The sequence below is a fragment of the Lycium ferocissimum genome, chromosome 12 (genome assembly GCF_029784015.1).
Source record: "Lycium ferocissimum isolate CSIRO_LF1 chromosome 12, AGI_CSIRO_Lferr_CH_V1, whole genome shotgun sequence".
Taxonomy (NCBI): domain Eukaryota; kingdom Viridiplantae; phylum Streptophyta; class Magnoliopsida; order Solanales; family Solanaceae; genus Lycium; species Lycium ferocissimum.
In genome coordinates, this window is record NC_081353.1 from 44,579,624 (window position 1) to 44,598,205 (window position 18,582).

The following is an 18,582-nucleotide window of genomic DNA, read 5'->3' on the forward strand; positions in this document are numbered from 1 at the left end:
ACGCAGTGTCCACAAGAAAGAACGTCAGTACGAACAGAGTACTGAGTATGTAAGGCATGAGTAGTAACATAGTAAGAGATATCGAACATGGAAAATAACATAATGAAAAATATAGAGCATAACATGCGATAAGGGAATAACCTGTACATCTGATTGCCTCTTAAGGCGGATACCATGCATGCTTAGCTTTCTTTTCATAAAAACATTTCTCATACATGTATACGTAAAATGGATTTGCTGCGGAACGTGCAGCCCGATCCAAAAGCATATCATTTTGCCGCGGAACGAACGGCCCGATCCATATATATATATATATATATCATAGGTCTAATAGTGACGAGGAACGAACGGTCCAATCCATTTAACCATATATCCCGCGTATGGGACGATATCATAAGATACCAGCTGATTAGGTGGCTATGCGTATATAACGCCTCGCTCTTTTCCCATAGCCCCATAAATACATATACATATAGCATAAGTAGCATGCATGAGAGCCCAAAGAACGTCATGACTCTATCAGAGTGACGTAAGGTCAGTAACCTCCGATTATATTATGGAATAATCATCATCGCTCTATCTCACCTTGAAGGAACAATTATTATAAGGTGAGATCAATAAAAATGAATAAACTGGAGAAAAATCATGAAATAACTCAACATTCTCATAATAACATTGAAATCATATGCTTTGGAATTTCTAGAATTAAAATCATCATTATCATTGTAATCATCATGGAAATATTCTCATCTTTAACATCATCGTTATCATTGTAAGAGCATGTCCATCGTTGTTGTCATAAGAGCTTACAGAATCATAAATCTCTGGTTTGGAAAATACGGGCATTTTGCAAAACAGTTATGGGTTATCAGGAAAGGAATCATGCCTTGAATCATGAACTTCTAACTTTTGGAAACAAGGAGGTTATGGAAACATATACATGGAAGCATAACGTAGGATCATGCCTTTGAAAGAAAGGGACGAGCCTTAACATACCTGTTCAGCCTCCAATTATCTACACTTATTCATCCGAGCTCGCAAGTCTACATTTAAGAGGATTCACACTATCGTTAGACTCATCGTAGTATACTTGTGCTAAGCTTCCAAGTTAAACTGTTCTATATCCCGCCGAAAATCGGGCAGCATCTCCCCTGTTTATATGCCTAGCCCGAAATCTCAATTCAGCAACCTACAACAACAACAACAATATCAACATCAACAACATCACTTTTAACACCAACATGTGCCATAAAACAACCCACACGCTGTTTTCCAACTTCCATAACTAACCAACTTACTATACAATTATTTAATGACTTTGTCTCCGAGAATAAATCGGTATTAATGTAAAGAGAAAGAGATTCATACCTTATTCTTGTTAAAACAACAATATCTCCGATATCCACTTGAATCCACGCTAAAATCCATCGCACCACGAATGCTAGAATCACGATTATGCGCTACCCGAACCTCAACTAATCAAAATCACTCCACTCCCTCACTTTTTTTATAACATAGATGCCCCTATATGTTTGCTGATCTTAGAGACTGATTTTGAGTGAAAAAAAAAATGAGGTTTTGGTCCTTTTATAGGGTGACAATATATGTATATATATATATATATATATATACGGTGGAACTGACTTAATTATTGACCTTCGCGAACGCGATGGTCTGGAATTTCCATTGTTATACCTCACGTTTTGCACATTTGAATATTCCGAGTTAATGGCGGGAAGTTAAGGACGAGGTTATATTTTTCGGTTTGTTAAGAGTGCATAAGTTGCACGTTCATCTTTTATTGGTATGGAGCATTAAGGGTAAGATTGGAATAAGGAAAAGTAAGGGCAAACTTGGAATTTGGAAAAAAATTATTTCATGAAATAGCCATGAAAAGCCAAAGTGGCCATGTATAGTGGAAAGTGGGCCCCATCCATGGTTGGCCAATATTTTCATGCCATGAGATGGCACATGTGTACATTACATATTTTGTGGAGCTATATATATGCACATGCATGGAATGACTAAGCAAGACTACAAATTCATCTTTTATAGTTTAAGAAAATTCTAGAAAATTTGAGAAAAATTGGAGGAAAATAAAGGGCACATGACCGGCCATGTGCCCCTTTGTATATATATATATATATAAGTGGTGCTAAAATAAGACATAAGCCACCATTTTCAACTCTAGAAAATTCAAGGAAACTTGGAGAGAAAGAGAGGGAGAGTGCTCGGCCATGGGCTGGCCGAACATGGCCCATGGAGAATCATGATCAAAAAATTATTTCTTCATGCATTCCTACCAATTGGAAGGTCCTCTACAACATGGAGGGGTTGTTGGAGCAAGAAAATCACCCGTTGTTGCCTTGTCCAAAGCCCGGTAGAGAGTAGAAAATGGAGGGAAAGGTGAGGTTCAATCTTCCTTACATTTTTTATAGGTGTTTATGCATGTTGTGATATGTAGAAAGGAATGAAGTTCATGAAATTATGGTGTGTGAAGTGTGGCCGTGTATATGTTGTTTGATGTAGGCATGATGAACAAATTTCATTTAGTGTTTGGTTGATGTTGTTATGGATATTATGTGATGAAGATGAAGGTTTGATGACTCGAATGGAAATCGTAATCGTTGTGGGCTGATTTGGGACTTGTTGTGATTTTAATGTGGTTTCTTGAATTTATGAAAATAATGTTGTAAATGTATGGATTATTGGCGTCATTGATGAATTTGGAAGAAAGAAATATATTGTCGTTGTTCCTATGGAAATTGGTAATTTTGGGTGGAGTGGCTTATTGTTTGGGTGGTTTTGAATATTGTATGGATTGCTTGGAATGTTCTTAAATCGTGTTTGAATGGTCTCGGATTAATACCTGAACGTATGATCAATGATGTTGGTTTGAATGCACATAGTTTATTTGAATGTAAATGGAATGTTGATGAGTTATGTAAAGAAGAATTGCTAATGCTAGAATACGTTTTGAATTGATTATGAATGTTGTTAGTTTGGTTGTGGTATTGTGTTGGTGAATTTGGCCGAGTTGAATTCTCGGGGATGTTGAATTTATAGGGGAAATGCTGCCAAAATTTTTGTAGACAAAGTGTTAATTTGGAATTGGATTCTTAAGTGTTATGGCTAATGGTTGATACCTAATGACATTATTGTAGATCATGAGAAGTCGAGACGTAAGTTCGGATTAGCTTAGGAAGCGGCTAAGGTATGTAAAGCTCACCCCTTCTTTCTTTTGGCATGTCCTAGTTGTAATTAGGCTATGACACGAGTTTCGAGGTAATTCCGCTCTTAAATTCCGAGCATGTTCATGATTTATAATTGCTTATTGATGTTAGTATCCATAATATGGTCATGCTCCGGTCTTTATGTCTCCGATATGGTTGGATTAGAATGTCGTATAACCGGTTTTGTCCTAAAGAATCCTATGTCTAGAAATGTCCGAAACTTTCGTAAAAAGAACCGGATTGCTTTGAAACGTTCGTCGAAAGTTTTGTAACATATAATGACTTTGATTTTCATAGGTGGGCTCGGAATGATTTGATATATGACTATGGTCCCTACGATACTTTGATATACTTATGATATTTGATATGTTTCCGAGTACCGTCCGAAAGATTTTTGATATAACTATTGTCCGATTTTCAAATGACGATTCGTTTATGATTACTTCATTGAGTCTCTGGAAATGATTTATGTGCATATGGTTTCTCACTACTCTGCTCGTGCGAAGCTCAATATGTCTTTCACTGAGACCCGGGCCAGGACACGCATTCGTGCAACTCCACTGCATTATTCACCGAGTCCCTCACTAGAGGGCCGGGACACTCTCTCTCTCTCTCTCTATATATATATATATATATATATATATATATATATATGATGTGATGGGGATGGAGGCCAGGATGGCATACCGAGTCCCTTGCTAGCGGGGCCGAGACACGCTATTCACCGAGTCCCTCACTAGAGGGCCGGGTACGGTATATGTATATATATATATATATATATATATATATATATGATTTTACTTACCGCGTCCCTCATTAGAGGGCCGGGGCACATTACATGTATACTTTATATATGCATATTATGATTTTACGCACCGAGTCCCTCCATAGAGGGCCGGGACACGCCATATGCTTTTACAATGATTTTATGAAATCGACATGCATGATTTATGTTTTCAAAAGGCAAGTCTTACGATTTTCTGTACTCTTTACTTCAGTATGATCCCGCTTACTACATTTCATGCTTTACATACTCGCACATATTTCGTCGACCCCTTTCTTCGAGGGCTGCGTTTCATGCCGCGCGGTACACCCGGATGAGCCGAAGATAGTAGTAGAAGATGTTCCAACAGGATTGGCGAGCTCCATTGCTCCGAGTGCGCCGAGTCGAGTATTATGTTATGGTATCATGTTTTGTGTTAGAGACTTTGCGCATGTTGTCATGTGTACAGTATGTCGGTTGTATAAGTGGCTCCAAAAGCCGGTGTATCGTTATGTAGTATGTTACAGTTTCTATGATTATAGATATTATTTGAGTTCAGAAAGATCAAAGTATGCTTGGTAAGGTTTTCGTTATGTTTTCATTGTACGACTTAAGGGCCCAGCCCAGTATGATTGTAAGTGTCACGAGAGTCACTGGGTTCGCTCGGCCCTAGGTAAGGGTCGGGTGCCCATCACACCCTATCGGATTAGGGGTGTGACATCCATGGCCATCGCGAACGCGAGGCCATCTCGCCAACGTGAAGGGCAATTCTGCCCAGTTCGTCCAAATTTTCATTCTTCGCCCGTTCGACCTCCAATCTTTCCGATACTTCTCATACATGATCTTAAACCCTCATAACCATAAGAAAGGTGCATATCACTCTAGATCGCAATTAAAACAAGTAACACCTAACGAACCTCAACGTCGAAAACGACGAGATGTAACACCTTGCCTTTCCGCTGAACCTTAGAACCAAAGTTTTCTAAGAATAATTGAATTGTAGATTAGAAATCATGAAGAATAATACTAATATTACAACTATTCAATTTAGGGCAATTTTAACCCTAGAAAATGGGAAAACGAGCCCACGAGGGTAAAATCAAAAATTCGGAAGCAAAATGCCAAATTAAGTACTAGGTGATCATAACCCAACCACTAATTGCTGATTTAACTCATGGATTAGCCTAATTTTTAATTTCAAGCAAAAATCCCAAATTTGGGTATAAACCCTAACTCTTGATTCCGCAATTCAATAGTAGAAATGGAAGATATAGGATTAACAAGCTTAGATTCATCAAAGTCTAACATCAACATCATCAATTTATCATTACTATGCCTAGAGAAAGTGTTCATCAAAACTCTCTTACAACTTCCATCACTATGGGATTATTAAAGCGAAGGGGGAAATCTAGGATGATTATAATTAAAGGAAGAGTAAAGGAATAAGCAAGATTTACCTCCAAGAATATCTCTAAAATATCTCCAAGAACTGTTCCCCAAAGCTCTAATTTAGAGATGGAAAATAATGAGGGTCTAAAGGCTTATTAAATCACACTTTAATGAAATAATAGGCTCGTTACCGTCACGGCGGTAACGGGGCATCAACAGCGCCCATCAGGCCGCCACAGCGGTCTGGACAACATAAACATGGCCGCCCCAGCGGTCAACACACCGCAACAGCGGTGCCGCTATGTCGGGCACCAGGTATCAGGATTCCTCCAATTTTTCCAAGTCCCAATCGAAATTCCAAGCCATTCCGAGGTCATCTGCTCACAAACCACATACACAAACCCACAAAAAAATACGCTACGAAAGTGCTCGTGGCCTCGAAATTCCCAATAAAGGTCTTGTTGCCCTAGTCAACCCCTAACGCCTTAATTCCAATTTTCCAACCCAAGTCCCAAAATGCATCCGAGTGCATTGGGTACCGAACCGAATACACACACAAGTCATAAGCAACCATTCGGACCTCTCGAAATCAATGGATTTTCGAAAAAAGGTCCGTTTATCCTAAAGTCAACTTTGGGTCAAATGCGCTAGTCAATGCTCGGAAAAGGCAAAAATACTGAAAAGACTATGACAACTAAACAGGTCGTTACATTAGATACCAATTGAACTGTCTCTCGTCCTCGAACAAAGAAAAGAAAGAAAGCGGGGAAATACCTGAATCAGTAAACAACTGAGGATATCGGCTACGCATGTCGGACTCGATCTCCCAAGTAGCCTCCTCAAAAGGACGGTGCTTCCACAAAGACTTTCACCGAAGCAATCTCTTTCGACCTCAATAAGCTACATCCTCCTCATAAATCAAGTTCTCATCAAGCAATATAGAATCCCAATGGACAGTGTAAGTATCATCGGCATGGTACTTCTTCAGCATCAAAACATGAAAAATCGAATGAACTCCCGCCAAGCCTGGCGGCCATGCCAACTCATAAGCTACATCACCGATACAGTCCACAATCTCAAACGGACCAATATGTCTAGCTCTCAACTTGCCCCTCTTATCAAACCTCATAACACCCTTCATGGGTGAAACCTTCAATAAAACTTGGTCACCAATAGCAAACTTCAAATCCCGGACCTTTCGGTCCGCATACATCTTTTGCCGACTCTGAGCTGTCAAAAGCTTGGCTTGAATAACTCTCACTCTATCCAGGGACTCTCTCAATAGGTCCGTGCCTCAAGGCCGAGCTTTGAACCCATCAAACCAACCAATCGGAGATCTACATTTCCTACCATACAAGGCCTCAAAAGGCGCCATACCAATACTCGAATGATAACTGTCATTGTACGCAAACTCTACCAAGGGCAAGTGCTGATCCTAATGACCACTAAAGTCAATAACACATGCTCCAAACATGTGCTCGAGCACTTGAATGGTCCGCTCAGACTGACCATCGGTCTGGGGATGAAAAGCCGTACTGAGCTCCAAATAGGGTACTCAACTCCTTATGAAATGCCTCCAGAATCGAGAAGTGAAAATGGTACCCCGATCGGATACGACAGAAATAGGAACCCCATGCAATCTCACAATATCCGAATGTACATCTTGGCTAACTTCTCTACGGTATAGAAAACCTGAACTGGAACAAAGTGAGCGGACTTAGTCAACCGATCAACTATCACCCAAATAGAATCAAACTTGCCAAGAGTTTTCGGAAGGCCCGTGACAAAAGCCATAGTAATCCTCTCCCATTTTCACTCGGGCATAGACATAATCTGAAGCACCTCATTGGGTAGCTGGTGCTTATACTTTACCTACTGACAATTTCCATACTTGGCCACAAAATCAACTATATCTCTCTTCATCAGTCGCCACCAATAGTGCCGTCTCAAATCACAATACATCTTAGTCGCCCCTGGATGAATGGAATAGCAAGAGCTATGAGCCTCAGACAAGATCAACTGAACCAAATCACCAACACGAGGAATGCACACGCGTCCTCTAATCCTCAGAATGCCTTCAGAATCAATCACAACCTCTTTGGCCTCACCTCTCAAAACTCTATCTATAATCTTGCTCAACTGAGCATCCTCAAACTGATGAGTCCTGATTCGATCCAATAAAGACGACCTCGCCTCTATACAAGCCAAAATCGATCGGGGCTGAAATAACAAAACGAATGAAACTGTTGGCCAGAGTCTGAACCTCCATGGCCAACGGACGCTAAAAAACAATCAATCGAGCTAAACTCCCTATACTCACTGCCTTGCGACTCAAGGCATCAGCCACCATATTAGCTTTTCCGGGATGATATAGAATAGAGATGTCATAGTTCTTCAGGAGCTCCATCCATCGGCGCTGCCTGGAGTTAAGATCTCTCTGGGTAAACACATGTTGAAGACTGCGGTGATCGGTGAAAACCTCACAATAAACACCGTACAAATAATGCCTCCAAATCTTCAAAGAGAAGACCACGGCCAACAACTCAAAATCACAGGTAGGGCAATTCTTCTCATGAACGTTCAACTGATGGGAAGCATAAGCTATCACTTTGCCCTCCTGCATCAACACAATACCCAAACCCAGACAGGAGGCATCACAATAGACAGCGAAATCCTTATCCTCCACCGGCAATGCTAAGATCGGGCCGTAGCCGTAAGTCAAAGCTTGAGCTTTTGAAAGCTCTCTCCTCACAATCATCCGTCCACGGAAGGAATATCCTTTTGCGTCTATCTACGGTCAGGACGAAGCAATGGCAGCAAAACCCTTCACGAAGCGACGGTAATAGCCAGCCAAACCTACAAAAATACGAATCTCAGTAACAGTAGTGGGTCTCGCCTAACCCCTCATAGCCTCAATCTTCTGTGGATCAACCATAATCCCCTCCATGGACACTACATAGCCCAAGAATGCTGCAGGTCCAACAAGAACTCATACTTAGAAAACTTAGCAAACAGGCTATGTTTCTTCAACAAACGAAGAACAGTACGGAGATGGCTCTCATGCTCCTCTCTACTCTTGGAACACACCAAGATGTCATCAATGAACACAATCACAAAGGAATAAAAAAATGGTCTAAAGATGCCATTCATCAAGGTCATAATTGCAGCCGGGGCATTGGTAAACTCAAATGACATCACTAGAAACTCATAATGGCTATATCTCGTCCGAAATGCTGTATTCGGAATACTCTCCTCCCTGATCTTTAACTGGCGATAGCCGGAACATATATTAATTTTCGAAAACACCGAAGCACCACAAGCTGGTCAAACAGATCATCAATACGAGGCATAGGGCAATTGTTCTGAATAGTGACCTTGTTCAACTGGCGGTAATCAATACACATTCTCATGGTCCCATCTTTCCTTTTCACAAATAACACATGAGCACCCCAAGGGGAGACACTCAGTCTAATGAACCCCTTGCTCAACAAATCCTGTAACTGCTTCTTTAGCTCCCTTAACTCAGCATGTGCCATCCGATACGGTGGAATGCAAATAGGACAACTGCCCGAATCCACATCGATACAGAAATTAATGTCACGATCTTATGCCATACCGTGCAGATCCGGCGGAACCACCTCCGCGAACTCGCTCACAACAGGGATAGACTCAAGGGGTGGAGATGCAACCGTCGTATCACGAACATGAGCTAAATAAGATAGACACCCCTTACTTACTAACTTTTTCGCCCGAAGAAAGAAAATGATTTTCTTTGGAGCGAGACTAGGAGTACCCCTCCACTCAAGTCTAGGAATGCCCGGCATGGCTAAGGTGACTGTCTAGTCGTGAAAGTCCAAGATCGCGTGATAGGGAGAAAGCCAGTACATCCCTAATATAACATCAAAGTTCACCATGTCTAGGATCATCAAATCTACCCAAGTGTCATATCCCATAAAAGTAACCAAACAAGACCGGTACACTCGATTAACAATCACAGAATCTTCGACCGGAATAGACACATGAACAGGTATATCTATGCTATCACAAGGTAAATCCCAACCAACGGCATGAAATGCAGATACATACAAATAAGTGGATCCAGGATCAAATAACAGAGACGCTACTCTATAGCGGACAGAAATAGTACCTGAAATCATAGCATTTGAGGCCTCTGCCTCGGGCCTACTCGAAAATGAGTAACAATAGGATCTACCACGCCCACCCAGAGATCCCCCTCTCGTACTTTGAGTACCACCTCTAGCTGGCTTGGAACCACCTCTAGAACCATGAGAAGTAACATGGCCTGACTGAGCACCGCCTCTCTGAGAAGTCCCACTTTAACCACCAGATGATACAAGAGTCCTCGGCGGCTGATAATCCCACCTGGGTCGGGGAAATCTCCTAGCAACATGTCCAACCTCTCCACAAGAAAAACAGGTAAGAGGGGTCGAATGCTGAAACACGAAAGTTAAAGATCCGGATGAAGCAGCCCTGTCCACTGGTCTGGAGAACGAACTCTCAGGAGCTCTCTGCCTGGGTGGCTCACTAGGGGAAGCCTGTAACACTGAATGCACAGGACGACCAGAATATGGCTGAGGTGGCCTCAAAAACTGTCTGGCGCCCCTCGAACCATGACCTCCAAAACTGCCAGTCTGTCATGACCTCTTGTTACTACCACCAAAAGCACGGGCCTTAGCACCCTCAACCACAGAAGCATGCTCGATAATGGACTGGAAGGAAGCCTCCATAAGCTCCATCTGAAGACAAAAAATCTGTAAAGAGCCCACTAGTTCTCCCATAAAGCACCTGATCCTATCGGCCAATGGAGTAGAATAACGGGCCAGATAAAGGAAATGAGTCACATAGGACTCCAGAGACATGCCCCTCTGCTCAAGTTATAAAAACTGCTCCCTACGCGCCTCTCTCAGGGACTGGGGCACATAATTCTCAAGGAAGGCTCGGTAGAACTGAGTCCAAGTAAAGGGAGGGGAAACCTCAGGTCTGCATGCCACGAAATACCTCTACAGCGTCTTCGCGTCGCTACGAAACTAGTAGGATATATAATCAATGCCGTGGGTCTCCATTATCCCCATACGATCGAACTTATGCATATCAAGAATAAACTCATAGGCATCCTCAGATGAAGTACGAGAGAACCTAGGTGGCTCGAACTTCCTGAATCTCCTAACAAGGTCCTGATCAGAAGCAGTCATAATGGCGCCCTCCATGGGCCTAATCTCATCACCACAAGCGGATATCGCATCAATGCGAAGAGCCATGGCTGAGCGGGATGTGCTACCCGCGTAGGTCCCTGCTCAGGAGTCTGCGCCCCAACCCTAGTCTGTGAATCCCCACCGGGAGTAGTAACACTGGTTGCCGCCTGCTGGGCATCAAGGTGAAGTAGAATCCTGGCCATAGTGTTATGCACGAACTGGCCAGAAGTAACCTCAGGCTATGTCCGTGTTGAGGCCACACCATCCTCTATGGCCTAGTCTCTATCCGGCTAATACTCGAGCTCGACAGATAGAGACCTCTCTCGCCGCCGTCCCATTGTAGGAGCTCTGCCCCTGGCTTGGGCAGCCCCGCGGCGTCTCGCACTATCGCGTCCCCAAGCGAACACACCCTTTCTAGTGCCGAGCCAGGTAAGCCGCGGGCTCTGGCACCTGGCCTCGGGCCATCGTAGCTCGAGTCCGCACCATCTGTGAGAGAAGAGAATAGGGTCAGATACCGATTTGATCCTCCCAGATACCAAATTGAACAAGGTAGCACGAAGAATGAAAAGAAAGTGAGATTTCCTAAAGGTCCTATAGAAAGTGAGATTTCCTAAAGGTCCTATAGCCTCCCGCAGATAAGTACGGAGCTCATCGTACCGACCCACGAGACTCTACTAGACACGCTATTGTGTTAAAAATCGGGTAACCTAGGGCACTGATACTAACTTGTCATGACCTATTTTGCCAAAGTCGTACGGATACTTACCTTTCCACCTCGGTAAGAGAACCCTCAACCATACAACGAATAAATACATAAATGAATGAAACTAAGCAACAGAATAGAATGAATACATAAGTCTCACGATATATAATCTAAGTAGTAGATAGTGCGGAATGACGATAACACCCCAGGTCTAGTCTGAATAACACAAGAGCATCTAAAAGGAAAATAATACAATCTGGAATACTAATATATAAAGTGTTTATGTCTCTGAATAGAATAGGACATAAAGATAGAAAAGTCTTCAAGGCAGCGGACAGCCATGCTCACCCTGAAAACTCGAGAATGAGTCAAGCGACTATCGCCCACGCATCACGTAAAATGGATCCAACTTTGATACTCGCATTCATAAAAAAATGCGACAAGTGCGAGTCGACAAACAACAGTACTAGTAGGCATCATCGCCCGACTAAGCATAGCTAACTCAACTCAGATAATAAAGCAGATAAGCAAATAAACCAACAAGTATAAGTGAATGTAATCAAATCCAAGTATCCGTCATCGCCTATGTAGAGCATCTAATCCAAATATGCCAAGTCCAAGCATATCCAATCCAATCATCACAATACAACACCAAACATCTCAATCAAGTCATAATGAAATACAATGCAGTAGTGTATGAATGCAATGCAATGCCATGAAAATGTGGGATACACATGTACTCCGGACGAAAATATTGACTTCTCGGTAACACAACGCAGCATGACTCGCGAAGTCTAAGTACCACCCGTCCCGGATCTTTACCCAACAGACAGACGAGACCCTGGATCTTTGCCAACGAGGGGTTCTCACCGGCACCACCCTGGGGGACCAGCTGAGTCCATGCACTATCAATGATTCCGGAAACATCGGATATCGGTCATGTAATCAATGATTCTGCGATGAACATCGGACATCAGACTCTCACGTCATTCAAGTAAAAGATTTTTCTCAAATATTAATTTCACTCAATCAATGATTACGGGATGAACATCGGACATCGGACTCTCATGTTACTCAAGTAAAACTGAGCCCAGCTCATCAAGTATTTCATTAATGTCATCAGTATCTCAACAATGTATCATGAAAATGAGAGTGCGTGCAATGCGTGTATCAACATCAACAATCAAGCTCAATATCACAAGTACCAATGATGGGCATGCCGAGGATATATCCGAATCATAAATACTAACAGTGGGTACACCAACAATATATCCGAATCACAAATATCAACAGTGGGTATGCAAACAATATATCCGAATCACAAATACCAACAGTGGGTATGCCAACAATATCTCCGAATCACAAACACCAACAGTGGATATGCCAACAATATAGTAATCAAGATGATAAACAGAATCCAATATCTATAAACAATTCACGGCATCAAGCCAGCACAATAAAAATAATCAACACAACACAACGGGGTGGCTAGTCCCAACACACAACAGGGCCCAACCTAAGGCAATATCCAACCCAACTTCATACTCGAAGGTTCACATGCTGTCTTCAAAAATATAATCTAAATATGCGATTTGCTATACGAAGTCTCACCAAGGGTAAGCATAACCTAGCTGGATGGCCGAACCGCAATACCAACAACTCACTCCTTTGCCTTGCCTTTTCGTTGAACCTCAGAACTAAAGTAGTCTAAGCATAATCGAATTCTAGATTAGAAATCATGAAGAATGATACTAATATTACAACTATTCAATTTAGGGCAATTTTGAAACTAGAAATCGGGGAAATGAGCCCACAAGGGCAAAACAGGAAATTCGAAAGCAAAATGTCAAATTGAGTACTAGGTGATCATAACCCATCCACTAATTGATGATTTAACTCATGGATTAGCCTAATTTCTAATTTCAAGCAAAAACCCCCAAATTTGGGTATAAACCCTAACTTTTGATTCCGAAATTCAACACTAGAAATGGAAGATAAAGGATTAACAAGCTTGGATTCCTCAAAGTCTAACATCAACATCATCAATTTATCATTACTAAGCCTAGAGAAAGTGTTCATCAAAACCCTCTTCCAACTTCCATTACTAGGGATTATTAAAGGGAAGGGAGAAATCTAGGATGATTATGATTAAATGAAGAGTAAAAGAATAAGCAAGATTTACCTCCAAGAATATCTCCAAGAACTGTTCCCCAAAGCTCTAATTTCGAGATGGGAAATAATGAGGGTCTAAAGGCTTATTTAAATCACACTTTAATGAAATAACAGGCCCGTTACCGTCACGGCGGTAATGGTGCCACAACAGCGGCGCCGCTACAGCGCCCATCAGGCCGCAATAGCGGTCTGGCCAACATACACATGGCCCGCCCTAGCGGCCAACACACCGCAATAGCGGTGCCGCTGGGACAGCACTGGTGCCGCCATATCGGGCACCAGGTACCAGAATTTCTCCAATTTTTCCAAGTCCCAATCAAAATTCCAAGCCATTTTCGAGGCCATCTGCTCACAACCCACATACACAGACCCACACAAAAATACTCTACAAACGCGCTTGTGGCCTTGGAATTTCTAACAGAGGTCTCGTTGATAGAGTCAACTCCCGACGCCTTAATTCTAATTTCCCAACCCAAGTCCCAAAATGCTTCCGAGTGCATTGATTACCAAACCAAATACACACACAAGTCATGAGCAACCATTTGGACCTCTTGGAATCAATGGATTTTTGGAAAAGGTCCATTTATCCCAAAGTCAACTTCAGGTCAAATGCGCTAGTCAATGCTCGAAAAAGGCGAAAATGCCGAAAAGACTATAATGACCAAACGGGTCGTTACATTTATTTATACATAAGGTCTATATTCTTCTGCTTTATTGTTTTATTAATTTTGCAGCTTGGTATTCTGGGTAATGAGGGAAAAAATAAATTCGAACTATTAGAGTAGATGTATCACAAGTATGTGCCAACAACATGTCGTGATTTGAGAATACTTGCATCAAGAGGATATTATGATAATGTCAAATTCCACAGAGTCATCATGATTTCTTTTCCTTGTCTTTTTTCGTTGTTGCTAATTTTATATGACTACGATTTTTAATAGATAGTACTACTTTTTATTTGTATAATTTGATTTGACTGTAAGATTTTATTATTAACATTGGAGTCTATTTATTGTATTAAGATGCCTGAATGGCTTTTTGACTATTTCTTTTTTGGTATTTAGTGGCCAAAAGAGCTAGAAAAATCTATTTATGGTCTTTAGAGGCATAAACGACTTTGTGTTGACTTTTATGACACCATTTACCGATGTTGTTGAAATCTTATGTCCTTGGTACTAGGTTTCCTAGCAATTCATGGCCTTTCAATGCTGTCTTTGCTAGAATATGTTACGATTTTGTTTGAATTTTTCTTCTACTCTAGGTCTTCGGTGAAATAAGATCTGCCGGGAAACTAGTAGCTGCTAAATATTCTTCTAAAATTTTTTATGCTGGTAATGTCTTCTTCTCTTCCTCTTCTTTCTCCTGCATCTCTTTTTCAAATATAAAAAACACATGCTCGAGGAATACTTCTATATATGTTACTTTCACAATGCTTTGCTCTTCTTTCATGGAAATCTCTTCAAAGACTAATTATTCTTTAGAGATATTTTCATTCATCTTGCAGTTTAAAAAAATGTGAAAGGTAATTGTAGCGTGTCATATTTTTTTCGATTCTTATTTGTACTTGCCTCATTTAAAAAGGGAAGTGTCCCGGGGAAATACGGTTGTCAATCGCATCGGGAAAAAGGAAAAAATATACTTCTAAATGGACTTATTTTAGAGTCGCAACCTAATTTTTAGGAAATTAGGAAAAACCGAGTCGAAAAGGGTTCATTTAAAACAACTATTTTATGATTATTTTAAAAGAAATTTAATCTACACAGAGTCTAGATAAGGGTTCTGGTGATCCCCCGCGGAAGGTCTTCGGCACCTCGGTATTAAGGATCCGCTCAATTGCGGTATATATATATATATATATATATATATATATATATATATATATATATATATATATATATATATATATATATATACATATACATATATATATATACATATATATATATATATATATATATATATATATATATATATATATATATATATGTATATATGTATACATATATATATATAAATTGGTTTGTGATAAAATAGTTTTACGTTTAATATTTTCACAAATAAATTTTAGTCATTTATGCAAAAATCACATTTCAAGAATCAAAAGTGGTAAAATTTTATCCAAAATTGGGCGTTGGGGTGTCGGACTAGAATACTTAGGCTAATACCCAAAGGCTCTTAGCCTAAGTAGGACCCTACTTAAGTCCACCCAAAAATAGTTTTGAAAATATATGTATATATATATTTTTAGTACAAAAATAATTTTTAGGCATACATACTATATAGTCCATTTTTATTATTATGTTTTGGTCAAGTTTTAGCCAAATTATATTATTTTTTTTTAGTCTAAACAGCCACAATTAGTCCCCACAAGTTTAGTCCAAATCGGTCCATACGTTTAAGTCCTTATACTTCGTGAATGTCCAAATCGGCCCCATAATTTTATGAAATCGGTCATCTTAGTCGAAATCATATCAAGTTAATCAGTTTGAAGTTATAAGTCTTATAAAAGTTTACAAAATTGATTTTTTATATAGTTTAAAAAAAATCGGGTTTTAGGCAACTTTAAACATGGGGTAACCTTAAGGGTTCCAATTGATAGATAAATACACAAGTATAGAATTTAAATGCGTAAATAAATAAGGAGGTAGGGATATGGGGCCGACCAAGCCCAACAAGAATATATTATACATTTGGGGTAATCCTCGGGTCCAAACGTATGCTCTATTTTTGCTCCAAGTTGGGTTGACTCGATCTAAATACATAGTGGGCCTCATAGAAGCCCACCAACGGTTTTTGGGGTCAAATTCAAAAGGGATACAAGTACATTACTATGCATTCAATAATTTGAACTAAGCACGGAATTTAGGCTATAATCAATTATTACAAGACAAAAATAAATTACAACTCTTGGTCTAAGCCAAATAATTAAAGGACCGAATTTGAACGATTCAGTAGCCCAAAAGTAGGTGCAAATCAACTGAAAAGAGTTTCACACGACCAAGCCCATTTATCGGCCCACTAGCAGTTTCAGCTTTCAATTTTTTCTAAGTGTAGAAGCATGGTATACACAGATATACCACTAATATACTCCCTTACTTCCCCCAAAATTTCTAAGTATAGAGAGTGCGATATACACCAATATACCATTTGAATCCAACGCTTTTCTCTGAAATTTACTAAGTGTAGGCAACTTAATATACCTAATATACCTCTCATATACCTAAGATACAGAGGGCAAAACCACCAAGAGGAGCATATGCTCTTATATCCACCTAAAAAACCTCATTATGTTATGCATTTATACTCGGATTTATACCCTCCAACTTAATAAAACATAGCCAAATAAGCACAACTTGGAATCAGATTAAATGGAAAATACTCGGCAAGACCAAACTTCACTGGACACAATAGGTAAAATAAATGATCTACTGCATAATACATGTCAATTAACATATATGAAGGCAAGTCATGGCAATGTCACAATATAGTAGAGGGGTTATAATGCAAGTCCTAAGTGTTCATGACACACATGAAGGATCAAATAAGGAAACTCTGAGCACACAACAAGTAACAGTGGAAACATGCACAAAAAAACTTCACAGATTCACCAAGAAGACCTCAAGATGGACACAAACTCTTAAGGGGGTATTTTAGTTTACAAGTGTCACTATTCTAAGTTCATTTTAAGTCCAAATTTGTCATAAGCAGTTTCAGCAAGAAATCTAGTCACAAATTAACATCTAACAAGTCCCAAGCATTAAGCATGGCAAGTTATGGCACAGAATGCAAGTTCCACAAGACTATTTTTGTTCCCAACTTCAATCTCAAACAGCCTAAGGTCTAACATATTCAAAGTTCCAGGCCTACTAATGATCTTCCAAATTTTAAGGTATCAAACTTAAGTTCAATAATGAGTCAAGGTGATCAGCAGAACCAGCCAATACAGACAGTCTTTGAAAGCAATTCCTATGGCAGTCTTGAACTAAGTTTCATGTAGATGAATCTCAAATTAGTCAATTGACTATTATGTGCAGGGCTTTATTGTGGGACTTCCCCTCCCTTGGTAATTCATCATTAGAGAATGATAGTCTATGTGCTCGCACAACATACCCCACAATTTCGGCCAGTGTTTCACTTGTAGTGCTGGCGGGTACTTGGACTTCATCCAAGGATTTCATCAAGGACAAGCGATGTTGGGATGAACTGAGTAGCAGTGACATTATTGATATCCTAGCAGGAGTCTTATGCAAGTGCTCAACAATCGAATAATCCTTGACCGACATTTGCCTCCAGAAATTTTCGGCTTTACCTTCAGTTATTGGTTTTTTCTGAGGGTTTTTGCGACAAGGAGCTTCGGGTAAAGGTTCTTCTGGGGCATAACACCTTCCTGACCTGGTCATACCCTGAACCACAGCAGCTATTTTTTTCTTTATTGATCATCATCTGGTGCGATGGATTGATCACAAAGGGTTTATTCTCAATTGATCCTTATGCTTTGAGTATGAATGGCTCATTGTGAATTCGAGCGACTGTTGAGGGGTATTTGAGCACTAAAGGCTCTCTTTTGGCTATGGCAGATATCTCAGACTCCTTTGTCAAAGGGCCCAGCGTTTCTTCTCGCTCTTGTAAAGACAATGAGGCGACAGTGCTCTCTAACCCTTCAATATCTGGATGAATTATCACCGGGCTCTCTTCCCATTCATCACCTCTCTCTATCATGTGAATTTGGTTTCCTCTATGCTTTGGGAGCGAATTTGTGTTCACATTTGGAGGTGTTAGCTCTAAGATGAGCTCACGATTGTCAATCATATCCTATAATTTGTGCCTTAGGTTTATGCAATATTCGGTGGCATGGCCAACTTGGTTAGAATGATAGGCACATATGAGATCTGGCCTGTACCAGCGATCTGTGGTGGGACGGGCTTATTCTCCCGGCATCCCTGAGTTTGACAAATAAACTTGTCCTTGGTTCTGGCAAATAAGTGAATGCTCTCATAGGTTTCCTTTGGGGTGCCTCATAGTTTGCTGGTGGAGGCTGGTTTGGGAAAGTTTAATTTTGTGGAGCTTGGTTATTAGGTGCTGGTATTCGGTAATTTGGTCGTGGAGTTC

General features: G+C 40.5%; 1 long non-coding RNA gene across 1 annotated transcript in view; it reads left to right on the plus strand.

Moving 5' to 3' along the window:
- LOC132039761 (uncharacterized) overlaps positions 1 to 18,582 on the plus strand; it is a 65,568-nt gene that overhangs the window by 9,684 nt on the left and 37,302 nt on the right. Inside the window, exon 3 of the long non-coding RNA XR_009410472.1 lies at positions 14,735 to 14,804. This is a non-coding gene — a long non-coding RNA (uncharacterized LOC132039761). The remainder of the gene's footprint in view (positions 1 to 14,734; positions 14,805 to 18,582) is intronic.